The sequence below is a fragment of the Cololabis saira genome, chromosome 24 (genome assembly GCF_033807715.1).
Source record: "Cololabis saira isolate AMF1-May2022 chromosome 24, fColSai1.1, whole genome shotgun sequence".
Classification (NCBI taxonomy): Eukaryota; Metazoa; Chordata; class Actinopteri; order Beloniformes; family Belonidae; genus Cololabis; species Cololabis saira.
This window is the reverse complement of record NC_084610.1, coordinates 22,130,586-22,144,806: the sequence shown is the minus strand read 5'-3', so window position 1 is coordinate 22,144,806 and position 14,221 is coordinate 22,130,586.

Genomic DNA, 14,221 nt, shown 5'->3' with positions numbered 1-14,221 from the left:
CAGAATTAACCCTGGTGCTGTGTTCTGGTTAAGGAAGGAGGAAGAGAAGAAGGAAGGAAGGAAGGGAGGGAGGGAGGAAGGAAGGAAGGAAGGAAGGAAGGAAGGAAGGAAGGAAGGAAGGAAGGAAGGAAGGAAGGAAGGAAGGAAGGAAGGAAGGAAGGAAGGAAGGAAGGAAGGAAGGAAGGAAGGAAGGAAGGAAGGAAGGAAGGAAGGGAAGAAGAAAGGAGAGAGCAGGAGGAAAGAAGGAAGGGAAAAAAGAAGGAAGGAAGGAAGAAGGAAGGGAGAAAACAAGGGAAGAAGGAAGGAAGGGAGAAAAGAGGAAGGGAAGAAGGAAGGAGAGACTAGGAGGGAGGAAGGAAGGAAGGAAGGAAGGAAGGAAGGAAGGGAGGAAGGGAGGGAGACTGAAAAGAAGGAAAGAAAGAAGGAAGGAAGACTGGAAGGAAGGAAGACTGGAAGGAAGGAAGGAAGGAAGGAAGGAAGGAAGGAAGGAAGGAAGGAAGGAAGGAAGGAAGGAAGGAAGGAAGGAAGGAAGGAAGGAAGGAAGGAAGGAAGGAAGGGAGGGAGGGAGGGAGGGAGGGAGGGATGAAGGAAGGAAGGGAAGAAGAAAGGAGAGAGCAGGAGGAAAGAAGGAAGGAAGGGAAAAAAGAAGGAAGGAAGGAAGAAGGAAGGGAGAAAAGAGGAAGGGAAGAAGGAAGGAGAGACTAGGAGGAAGGAAGGAAGGAAGGAAGGAAGGAAGGAAGGAAGGGAGGGAGGGAGGGAAGAAGGAAGGAGAGAGCAGGAGAAAAGAAGGAACAGGAGAATTAGGTAATTTTGACCCGAAGAAAGTACAAGGGTTAAAAAAAAAGATTGATTCATGCAGAGGTTGAAGAAATAAAGACATCTAAAACCAGCGTAATAAGGACATAGAAGACAGTGATGCCCCAGCGAGTCACACACGACCATAGGTGAAGACGAGTGTGGAAAAACACGAGGCAATTAAAAAAATAAAAACAGAACCGTGCCACAAATGCTGTGAAAAGAAAAAAAACAACATGTTAAATCTTTGTGCACGGAAATGTGTGAAATTGGCGGCTGAGAACAGTATATGAACAAATTTGGAAGAGCAACTAGACAGAGAACAGATAAAAGACATCATGGTAGATGTGGGAGCAACATCCCACACTGTGAATAACATTATATGGTTCAAAAGCTTCGACAGCTCATTTCAGCCCGGAGCCCACGCAGGGGAATTAGCCAGCTGAACAAAGTCCAGCGAAACAGCAGGACGAGGAGGACTGGCAGTAAAACGCCGTCTTGACAATGCTTGTTAGAGAACGGTTATGGGACACAGTCCACCCTCTCTTACCCTCATGACATCTTCTCTGAGGCGAGGAACCAACGCCTGGTTACCGAGGGTCGCAGTAGGCTCGACTTTAATGAGAGCGCAACCTTTTACTGCTGAACAACTATCAAGGAAGGTATTGACCGGTGTCAAGTGTGCGACTCAAACCTGGTATGACATTCTGGTCTGGTCCTTGGGATTGATTTAAAAAAATGCCTAGGCTATTTACACCCTGGTACAAATATCAAGAGATGCATGGCTTTCAGAGATGACCACTCAGGTACCGTGTTAACATATTTTCTGAGGTCCAAGAGTGACAAAGCGCCAGCCACAAAAAGGTTTGTAGTGGACAAATCATCTAATGGAGAAGTCAAGTGCATCTGTTCTGATAACAGCGTTGAGTTCGTTGTGCTTAACTCGCCAAAACGGCCCAGCAGAGAGGGACGCTGAAGAACACTCAACACAAAAAGATCCTTGCTACCAGATCAGAACTGAAACACAGCGAAGTCGACACCGGCTTGTGACGGGAACAGGTGATACAGTATGGAGCTAGAACCGTCTCATAATTTGTGGATCGAGTCACGTCAGGGGAGTCTCAAAAGTCACACGCAAATCCAGCGCAGCTCATAGACAAAAAACGTTTGTAAATCAGGTTATATTTGTGTGTGCATCAAAAATACATTTGTATATCTTGTCCTACGCACGTGTGAATTGTTCTGTGCATTTGTGAAACTTGTCCTGTGCATTTGTGAAACGGTGTGTGCATTTGCAAATCGGTGTGTGCATTTGCGAATCGGTGTGTGCATTTGCAAATCGGTGTGTGCATTTGCAAATCGGTGTGTGCATTTGTGAAACGGTATGTGCATTTGCGGATCGGTCTGTGCATTTTTGAATTTTGTCCTGTGCATTTGTGAAACGGTGTGTGCATTTGAGAATTATGAGACTGTTCTAGCTCCAAAATACAGCAGACGTTCGATGAAAAAGCATTTCAAGCTTTTCACAGGCAAGATTGTGTTTTGCTCAAAAACAAGGGAGAGGCCAATTAGATTCCTGGTGCAAACAAGGCGTTTCATTGGGTATTAAAACATGTGAGCCCACACAATAGTGAAGTTCTGACGGACAAGACCAAAGAAAAGTAAACACAAATGTAAGTAGATCTTTAAGAGTAAGGAGATGTAGTTAATGGAAATATGGAAACATGTACCATGTCAAGGTTTCCGAGGAGGTGGTTAGGCTTGAACAAAGACGAGGTCTATAACGGTGTGATCAGGAACCAGTGCAAGCCAAGACACCAGGGGTGTGCAGGCCATTTTCCACACACACGTCGGGATGTTCAAAGATCAACTAAATTTGTGCGTTCCCCCCACGCACATTTCCAACCAAGCGTGAAAACGTGCCACACAAATTTAGTCAGTTGACACTTCAGTGCCCAACAATAAAGTTGTGAAACCCGTTTTTATACACCAAAATATGCTCTGCAGGCAGCACGGTGGCTTAGTGCTCGTCACTGTTGCCTCACAGTCTTTCTGTATGTTAGATTTGTAGACAAAACCTAAACCGAGACCAAGACCAGAGAGTATCAAGACCAAGTCAAGACCAGACTAGTTCAGCTCAAGACCAAGACCAAGACCAAAAAGAAACCTAGTAATGTCCTGATCCTGCGTGATTGTAGAACATCAGCTCCATCCTGGTTCAGCTAGTTTCCATATGAGCTTGTATTCAACTGCAGCACAATAACACAGAGAAGTGGATGATGATGTTGAACTCACTATAAATGTTTCCATCCATCAGCTGAGATCAGATCTGTGTGGCGACTGCACTACCGCTATTTCTACACTATTGGAGGATTGACTCCAGTGCTTTTAAGGATTGACACGACTACTAACTAGTCCCAAAGTCCTCTAGCAGAATAACCAGCTCCAACACCCCCCTCCACCTCAGAAAAGTCATGAATAGTAAATGTTATTGATTTAAATTGGACTGAATTTGGGGATAACACCTGAATTTTAAAGATTAAAGATACACAATTACTGACTTCAAACTGCATTATTTCTAATTATAATAGCCAGATTACACTGTCATTTATCTGAAATGGACCTGATGCTAGGTCAATCACAACGATATGCAAATATTATTCATATATTTATTCAAACAAGGCCGTTATAAACACAAAACTGTAATTAAATACAGACACACATGCAGATGCACCAAAACATTAAATCAGATGCAAAATACAAATAGTTTACAAAACTGTACATTAATAAGAGGAAGAACTCCTGATACCAGATTCTGTATCTCAATTATCCGAGTCCGAGACCTGGCGAGACCGAGAGACCCGAGACAAGACCAAGACCACAAAAAAGTGGTTTGGAGACCGGTCTTGAGACCAAGGTCCAGTCCCAATACTCCCACTACCCCTACTTTTCAGCCCTACCCCTAAATTTTGCGCGTTCCCGTGAGGGTAGTGGTGTCCCAATTCCTCTTTGCATGTAGGGGGAGTGGACATAACGAGGGCTAGTGTGTATCAATCTAGCCCTTAAAAGCTAGGGATTTCAGATGCTGACGTCGCTGATGGAGGGCCAGAGAAAATTTCCCAGAATGCTTTACGTCATCATTTGCAGACTGAATCAAACAAAAAAACATGGCGGACATTTCTCATTTTTAGTGAATAAAATCAATATCTTGAGTTAGTTTCTGCATAAAAATGCATTTTGATTACATTTCTAGCGAGAAATATATATTTTACTTTCATAATATTCACTCACTGAATGTACATAATTACTCACTTGCTCGTTGTTGCGTTGTTTTTTCAGATCTCGCCAGAATAAAGGCTGATTTTTTGGTTCCGCGTTACACCAACGCAGAGCCTACGGCGTAGGTTACGCGGCGACGCGCTCCGTACGCCGTAGCCTCTGCGTCGATTTAACGCAGAACCATAAATCAGCCTTTATTCTGGCGAGATCTGAAAAAACTTCGCAACTTCTGAAGGGCCAGAGAAAATTTCACTTTATATTCACTTTATATTATTATGACTTTATAATATATTATATTATATTTTTTATTGCTTCACTTTATATTCAGACAAACTAATGTGGCAGGTTGACCCGGCGATCATGTCGGAGCAAATTTCCTAACAGGCGTTATTTGGATAAACTGAGCCCAGGTTGGGGATCTTAACAGTTACTTTTACGCCTGAAAAAATAGGGAAGATTACAAGGGCCCTAAAGTTTGTGGCTTCATTTTTAGGGCTAGTGGTAGTGGGTATGGTGAACACTGGGATTGGCCCCAAGATGAAACCTCCCAACTTGCAGTTGATAAGTTTGACACGCGGGGAGACGATGTAAAAGGCAACGCAGGAAACCATGGTCTCACAGCAGAACGTTATTTGCATGACCAAGCTGAGAATGAAATCCATACGGAAGCCACTGAGGTGAAAATCTATTATGCACACTACAGAAGTCTCTTGTGAGTATTTCAGTCCCTTCGTTCTACGGTTATGATCTCCTGTAGCAGTGTCGCAGCGGATCTGAAGAAGACTTAAGAGGCTGTTGTTTAATTACTGTGTCGTGTAGAGGTTGCTCACCGTTATCATTATGTTTTACATTTTATGAAGCATCCCTCTTGGTGAAACACTAGAAGCTTGAGTCCCCAGGAAAGAACCAGCCCTCTTCATCAGTTTGATTCATTTTTTTTTCTTAGCAATTTGCTCTGTTGCTGCTATCCCAATATTAGACTGCGGATGAGATCGCTTTCCGCACTGTAGACTTTATTTATTTATTATGGATCCCCATTAGTCCTCACTGCAGTGAAGACTATTCTTCCTGGGGTCCAACACTGCACACATAAAGCAATAAAATACAATCCTTACAATTAAAACATAACTAAATCTAAACAAAAATGATCTGAGATGTGATGGAATTCAACCCTTATATTGTTGAAACCAGCCAGAACCAAACAACAAAAAATATTCCATTTTTACACACTCAGAATTTCAGAATAAACCAAGAATTTCAGAATAAACCAACTAACTAAAACTGACTTCCTTGCTAAGTACTGCTTTTCTTAATTTATTTTTGAATCTAGCTTTATTGTTTATCATGGTTAAATGTGGTGGAAGCTTATTCCAGTATGTTACTGCTCTAAACATCATAGCCCTCTTTAGTGCAGTGGTTCTTGGTAGAGGGAGAGGAAAGTGAACACCAGAAGCAGATCTGGTTGCATAGCAATGTTGAGTATTGCTGGGTTTTAGATGTGATGACAAATTGATAGGTTTACCAATATTCCAGATGTTGAACAAAAATGTTACCAGGCTACACGCCAGCTTTTGGTCAACTTTTATCCAGGACGATGCAGCATGCATCCACTCAACACTACTGCTAGCAGAACAGCGGAGAGTGAGGTGAATACATGTAGAAGACTTGTAGAATACATGCATGTGAAATGCATCCCCACCACACAGAATCATCGTAGTAGTTTTCTCTTCCGGCTCTCGGCAAAGGCGGACGCTTTTCTGCTCCTCTCCCCTATCTATCTGCCTGCTACTGCTTTTTGTCTTGTCTCTTCTTCAGAGTCTCTCCTTTTCACTCTACAATCATGAATTGATTAACTGGTCTCTCAGCACAATTGACCAAATTTTTGCGACGAGAAGTCAGGGGTAAGGGAGCCCTCTTGCCCCGATGGGACATTTTTTGCGGGATAGACAATGGATTCCTGGAAACATTGGAAACCGTTGTGCCTGGCGATACTCTCTGTCGAGGACGTTGAAGATGCCTTCATAATTGGATTTATGATAGCAGGATTTCTGCTAATTGGAGTGGGGGGATTCCTAGTATATCGACAAACGCGTAAGTTGTCGACAGCTGTTTTGGCCCTCTCCGAGCTGCCGGACGTGGCTGAAGGGATAAGCTCTGCGACTAACACTCAGCAAAGCCGCAAGCTGGATGCGATTCTTGAACAGAATCGCAGGCTGGCGGCGGTCTTTGAGCTCATTGGCAAGATGGAGAATACCTTGGAGAAGTTGGAAGCTCGGCTTGGTGGGAAGTGATCACAAATTCGTCTGTTTGGAGTCGCCATTAATGAACCAGAGACTAAAGGCAGACGGAAAATTACTGAGTCTCTCTGTTTTCTTTTCAATACAATTGTTGATTCTATAATCTGACCTTGACAGAGCGGTTTGGCTGATCGCTGTAGTCACAATCTTCCTGGTGGTATGTAAACAAGGTGACTCTGCCCCCACTAACCCTCCCCTCTCAGGAACATCTGTGGACTGTTTTCAGAACTGACCGAGCCGTCTGATAACACCAAGGACGTTGGCTGAGGAGCAGCTCTGAGCAAAGTTCACGGACTTACCGCATACACACACACTTGCTGATAACCACACCTCCCTCAATCTCAATGCCTTCCTGGCTATAAGTCTTGTGATGTTGATGTAAATTTGTCATGTGCTTTCTGTGCTGAGGTGTTTTTTTGCACTTTCTCACTGTGTACTATACACAGTGTGAAGATGCCTTTTTTTCCCTCCTCCCTCCCTCCCTCCCCCACCCCCAATGTCACCCTTTCTCTGCTTTGTTCCGATTTCGGGTCGCTGCTTGTTGTGGTCGACCGGCCGGCAGCTGAGCGGATTTACTGTACTTGTATTGCTGCTTAGTTGTCCTGAATTGCCCCTGAATTGGGATGAATAAGGTTTCTCTGAATCTGTATTTCTGCAGGTGACAGGACCCCGACTTGTACTGGAAGTCTGAGATGTACAGCGTGAAGAGGAGTGGTGAGAGGACAGTGCCCTGTGGTGCCCCTGACCACCTGCTCAGACACACAACCCTCCAGTCTCATGAACTGTGGTCTCTTTGTGAGGTAGGCAGGTAATCCAGATGATTGTGGGGACATCCACCTTTTGTCTTCTGGAGTAATAATAATTGGAGGCTGAATTGTGTTAAATACACTGGAGAAGTAATCCATCCATCCATTTTCTTACCCGCTTAATTGGGTCACGGGGGCCTGCTGGAGCCTATCCCAGCACACTATATGCGTACATACTGTATATATACAGTGGGGCAAAAAAGTATTCAGTCAGCCACCAATTGTGAAAATTCTCCACTTAAAAAGATGAGAGAGGCCTGTCATTTTCATCATAGGTAACCTCAACTATGAGAGACAGAATGGGGGAAAGAATCCAGGAAATCACATTGTAAAATTTTTACTGAATGAATTGGTAAATTCCTGCGTAAAATACGTATTTGGTCACCAACAAACAAGCAAGATTTCTGTCTTTCACAGACTTGTAACTTCTTCTTTAAGAGGCTCCTCTGTCCTCCACTCGTTGCCTGTATTAATGCAGCTGTTTTAACTGGTTATCAGTGTAAAAGACACCTGTCCACAACCTCAAACAGTCACGCTCCAAACTCCACTATGGCCAAGACCAAAGAGCTGTCAAAGGACTTGAGAACAGAATTGTAGACCTGCACCAGGCTGGGAAGACTGAATATGCAATAGGTAACAGCTTGGTGTGAAGAAATCAACTGTGGGAGCAATTATTAGAAAATGGAAGACATACAAGAACACTGATAATCTCTACTCCAAAATCTCACCCCGTGGGGTAAAAATGATCACAAGAACGGTGAGTAAAGATCCCAGAACCACACGGGGGGGATCTGGTGAATGACCTGCAGAGAGCTGGGACCAAAGTAACAAAGGTACCATCAGTAACAAATACTCCGCCAGGGACTCAGATCCTGCAGTGCCAGACTCTCTCGATGGCAGTGGGTTTATTGAGACAGGGGTATGATGCCGTCTTAAACTCCAACGACACAATGATGGGATCTGAAAAGTGCGTGTTTGCTTACTCGGGTGGTCCGAAAAAACCATCATCTGGACCTGCAGCCTTGTTCTCATTCAGCTGGCTCTTTAACTGACTGCTGGAGACAGGATGGAGCAGAATCAAGACCCGTGACCGAGGTGGAAGAGATATGTCATACAAAGATACAGGTCAAGGAAGGTGAGAGGTCTGTTTGATTGGTTGCATCAGAGAATGAGACCATCTTCAGTTCATTGGCTTGCTCTTGATCTTTTTTCTAAAGACCTTTTTCTCTCTAATCTTGACATTATGTTGTCTTTGTACTTCCCTGTCTCACTCCCGAAAGCTCTTCTTTGGTGGAGAAGTTCATTCAAGTCACTGGTGATGCAGGGTTTAGCAATTTCCTGTTCTGGTGGGCAAGGTGTTGTACACACAAAGGTGTGTATTGTCAGTAGGGATGGGTGGTATGGACTAAAAGATTTATCACGATAATTTCTGGCATTTATCCCGATAACAATAAAAATGACGATAAAAAAAATACCAATTCAACTCCACCTTTTCAACTATAAATCTATCAGATCCGCCATGTTTGTTACACAAAAACCTCATCAACCGGAATTTTTCTTTCTTTCTTTCTTTCTTTCTTTCTTTCTTTCTTTCTTTCTTTCTTTCTTTCTTTCTTTCTTTCTTTCTTTCTCATATCTTCCTTCCTTCCTTCCTTCCTTCCTTCCTTCCTTCCTTCCTTCCGGCTCTTTTCTTTTCTTTTCTTTCTTTCTTTCTTTCTTTCTTTCTTTCTTTCTTTCTTTCTTTCTTTCTTTCTTTCTTTCTTTCTTTCTTTCTTTCTTTCTTTCTTTCTCATGTCTTCCTTCCTTCCTTCCTTCCTTCCGGCTCTTTTCTTTCTTTCTTTCTTTCTTTCTTTCTTTCTTTCTTTCTTTCTTTCTTTCTTTCTTTCTTTCTTTCTTTCTTTCTTTCTTTCTTTCTTTCTTTCTTTCTTTCTTTCTTTCTTTCTTTCAGCCTCATATCTTCCTTCCTTCCTTCCTTCCTTCCGGCTCTTTTCTTTCTTTCTTTCTTTCTGTCTTTCTTTCTGTCTTTCTTTCTTTCTTTCTGTCTTTCTGTCTTTCTTTCTTTCTTTCTTTCTTTCTTTCTTTCTTTCTTTCAGCCTCATATCTTCCTTCCTTCCTTCCTTCCTTCCTTCCTTCCTTCCTTCCTTCCTTCCTTCCTTCCTTCCTTCCTTCCTTCCTTCCTTCCTTCCTTCCTTCCTTCCTTCCTTCCTTCCTTCCTTCCTTCCTTCATAAATCAGCTTTACACAAAAACGTCATCAACGGGAATTTATTGTTTTTACAGCGAGATGACGGTTTATCGTGAACGGTAAAATATCGCCCATTCCTACCCTGTGTAGGGTTTAGCATTGGGGAAGCGATTTTCTGTTCTGGTGGGCAAGGTGTTGTACACACAAAGGTGTGTATTGTCAGTAACCCACCGTCACGGCCTTGATGTATTATCAATATGGCTTACAATCAAAGCCCAGTTAGTAGCCTCAAACACCCTGCAAAGGTTTCTTCAGCATGCGTCACCTCGCTCTTGTTCTGGTCACGAGTTCCCACTGATAGGTGGAAGAGAGAAAGATCAGAGTATGACCTTCCTTGGCAAGAAAAGACAACTTCTGTTCTAATAGACGCTGTATAAATAAATGCAGAGAAGTATGCAGTAGCTCTGATGTTTGCATATAATAAATCCAACGTTTTAACTTCTCTAGCGGAGCAGTCGACAAACCGTTGAAACATGGGAAGTGTAGAAGAGAGAGACAGATGCTGCTGAAATCTCCAGAGATCACCAGGAATGCACTGGGGGGGGGGGGGGGTGTTACTAAAATAACACTCTTGTCTGTGTACAGTACCACACTCTGTCTGTATTGTATTGTCTGAAAGATGGGTAAAATATGCTCATTATGTTTCAATGTCAGAGGCTCACGGTTTTTATACTTTTGTCATTGTAAGACCTTTCAGCAAGAAGAACTAAATCATTTTAATTCATCTCATTGAAGAAAAAAACATTCACACCGTTCTGTTCTGACTCACTTGGCTTTTTATAGCCCTCCCATATACATGCATGTATATACAGTATGTATGTGTGTGTGTATATATATATATATATATATATATATATATATATATATATATATATATATATATATATATATACACACACACACAGGACTGTCTCAGAAAATTAGAATATTGTGATAAAGTACTTTATTTTCTGAAATGCAAAAATGTCATACATTCTGGATTCATTAAAAATCAACTGAAATATTGCAAGGCTTATTATTTTATTATTTTAATATTTCTGATCATGGCTTACAGTTTAAGAAAACTCAAATATCCTATCTAAAAAAAATTGAATATTCTGGGAATCATTTTAAGATTAAGATTCCCAGAATATTCACATTTTTTTAGATAGGATATTTGAGTTTTCTTAAACTGTAAGCTATAATCAGCAATATTAAAATAATAAAAGGCTTGCCATATTTTAGTTTATTTGTAATGAATCCAGAATGTATGACATTTTTGTTTTTTTAATTGCATTACAGAAAATAACGAACTTTATCACAATATTCAAATTTTCTGAGACAATCCTGTATGTGCGTGTGTGTATATATGTATGTATGTGTATATATATATATATATATATATATATATATATATATATATATATATATATATATATATATATATATATATATGTATATATATGTGTGCATATGTATATATATATGTGTGCATATATATATATATATATATATATATATATATATATATATATATATATATATATGTGTGTATACCGTAGATGACCAAATAGTCGCCCGCGCGCAAATACGCGCCTGTGCTCTAATAGCCGCCGGGGGTCCGAGCCCATTTGGCATAATAAACGCCGGTTCAATTAAACGCCCGGGCGACTACCGGTAATAACCTGGTAATAACAGTGTATTTGCATTGTATTGTGTACAGTATCGTTCATACTGCTCTGATCAGCTCCGTGTGTCGCCGTTACACAGACAAACTGTCTTTGTATATCAGAGCATGTGAGCGGAGTGAAGCGGCAAGGATTTCCGCTCCTCGCTCACAAAGGTTGTCACCGCTCTGCTCCGCCTTCTTTATTATTTATAATTTAATTTTTTTATAGGCTATATTAAAATCCCAAAATATCTGTACCGTTTCTGATTGGGTGTGTGCACTGCGAATCATTTTTAGACACAACAAAGAACGCATACCGCAAAAGTTGTGTCTCGGCACCGGACGTCCCAGCAAAGTGAGAAGAGAAAAAAGAGTTCAGCAGACAGCGCACACACTGAAGGCTGATTTATGGTTCCGCGTTACACCAACGCAGAGCCTACGGCATAGGGTACGCCGTAAGGCTGATTTATGGTTCCGCGTTACACCAACGCAGAGCCTACGGCATAGGGTACGCCGTAAGGCTGATTTATGGTTCCGCGTTACAACAACGCAGAGCCTACGGCGTAGGGTACGCGGCGACACGCACCGTACGTGGAAATGCGCTCTTTTTTTTGCTATTAAAACATGATTTGTAATGTGAATTTGCAAAACTTAAACTACAAATAATAGTTTTTGACGTGACATCAGAGATTGTGCATGCTCTCTGTGAAAGGATGAGTCCAGTCGGGTCGCAGCTGCTTCAACTGTGATTCCTTCATGAGGAGCGACCAGGATTTCAAACACGCTTGATTTTCTTGCGAGCTCACGGTTTGTGATCGGGAGCTCGTCGTGAGGTGTTGTGTACAGTGTGTACAATTTTAGTTCCAGTGGTACTATGGTGATCTCATATGTTCTTTGTAAGTAATGGTCTGGTGCTGCTCATTGCAAAAATAAATTGTAGCCTGGTGCAAATACCCGCCTGGTTCTTATAAACGCCTGGGGTCCAAGTGGATTTAGCATATTAAACGCCTGGGCTACTAAATGGTCATCTACGGTATATATATATATGTATGTGTATATATGTTTGCTGAAGGAAGCGGTTCGGCTCTAATGTTTGTTCAAATCCTGAATCCAGTCCAGGCTCAAGTGCGTGGAAGAAAGTTAAAATAAAAGCTTTGATAATGTGTTGACATTTTGAAACCATGTGTCTGACGGGCAAAAGTAGATGTGTCTTTTTCTGATCCATTAAGCCCTGCTCCTTGACAAGCGTCCAGGAGTCCAAATGGGCTCCTCTCTCCTCCCTGCCTCCGCCTGGAGTTCTGCTGCTCCGAGATGATTACAGGTTCGCCGGGTGAACAGCTACTCCAGAGGAACCACAGACAAAAATGATGTTTGGCGTGAGCTGCTCTCTCCGCGCAGGCTAGGGCTCTCATGCACAAATTGCATCCGTGTAGGGTGCGAGTTGCTAGGCAACCAAAAACCTTTCCCCAAAAGTGGTTAGCATATATTAACTGGTCTTTCGAGTAGCACACTAGGACACACGCTGTATTTTTCTACCTATGAAAAATAAAATCCTGGTTTTAGATTTCCCCCTTTTTTGATGAGGGTCAAAGGAGACGAGGGTCCAGAATATCCTGGGACCCTCCTGGTGTGTTTTCATGTGCAACTCAGGGTGAGCCAGAAGCAGAACTGACCACTCCAGGTAGAGGGTCACTCAAGAAGGAAATACAAGTCATTTTCAACACACTTAAATATAGTTAAGACCAAGTTGTTTGATCTGGAAACTCTTTCAAATCGTATTTTACTGCCGAGGAAAATGGGACATTGATCCATCATTAGATACGCCGCAGTGGGGCCCGGTTTTGAGAGCTCTTGGCCCCCCAACAAGCAGTGGAAGATAAGCTGCTTTTGCAGTTTTGTCTTTCGTTTCCTCTTCTGCCACGCTTTCTTGATCAGCTTCGTAGTCCCGCGCTATATTCATCGTTGTTGATGTACGATGTAGGACCAGACGTGACGGACGGCTGTGGAACCGGGACAGCTGATGGCAGTTACAGCTAGACCAGGGGTCGGCAACCCAAAATGTTGAAAGAGCCATATTGGACCAAAAACACAAAAAACTAATATGTCTGAAGCCGCAAAAAATTAAAAGTCTTGTATAAGCCTTAGAATGAAGGGAACACATGCTGCATGTTTCTATATTAGTTATAACTGGGGGAAGATTTTTTTTTTCATTATGCACTTTGAGAAAAAAGTCAAAATGTCGAGAAAAATGTCAAAATTTCAAGAAAAAAGTGGAAATGTCAAGATTAATGTTGAAGTACAATGTTGATAAAAAAGTCGAAATGTTGAGAAAAAAGTCGAAATGTCGAGAAAAAAGTCGAAATGTTGAGATTAAAAACGAAAGGAAAAAAAGAAGAAAAAAAGGAAAAAAAAGAGAAAAAAAAAGGTCTCCAGGGAGCCACTAAAGAGCCATGGGTTGCTGACCCCCGAGTTAGACGATGCTTCATAGACGGACGCAAATACTCCTGCTTTTTTACGTGAACAACTGTCCTTTGTTCTCCTTTAAGTGCAAACGTCCACACGTCCTTGTAATCCACTTTAATTTCCACTGAAGCCCAAAATTGTGGGTTTTCACGACATGTGAAACCGCTGGGGGAAGGTAAAATAAAAGTTATCCAGTCCTCCAATTTCAACGTTTCTATCTTCATTCATTCATTTTTTGAAGTACTAACCGGGTGTAAGAGCCCCCCTTGCCCCCCCTTGTTCAATAAAAAACAGGTCAAACAAGTCCTTTATACCCCAAGCCATTAAACATTTAAATATTGCTAGGAAATGTCCTGTGTCCCTGTTTTTATGCTTTGTTTTTCAAATTGCCATGTGTGTCTTTTGCTGCAAACAAATTTCCCCACAGGGACAATAAACACATATCTATATCTATATCTAAGCGAGCTTTCCGGCATCCCGCAGGGTCACAAAGTGGCCCCCAGCAGAGTTTTCTGGGGAGCTCAGAAGAAACTTTGAGATATGCATCGTAAAAGCGGTGAAGAAATTCATCATCAACTGCTAAATCTTCAAGAACAGTAGAAACAGGCACTTTTCTCTACATGTGTCATTGACCAGCACAAAGCACAACACAGCATCCTTTGTCTGATAAAGCTGTAGATTTGTCACTCA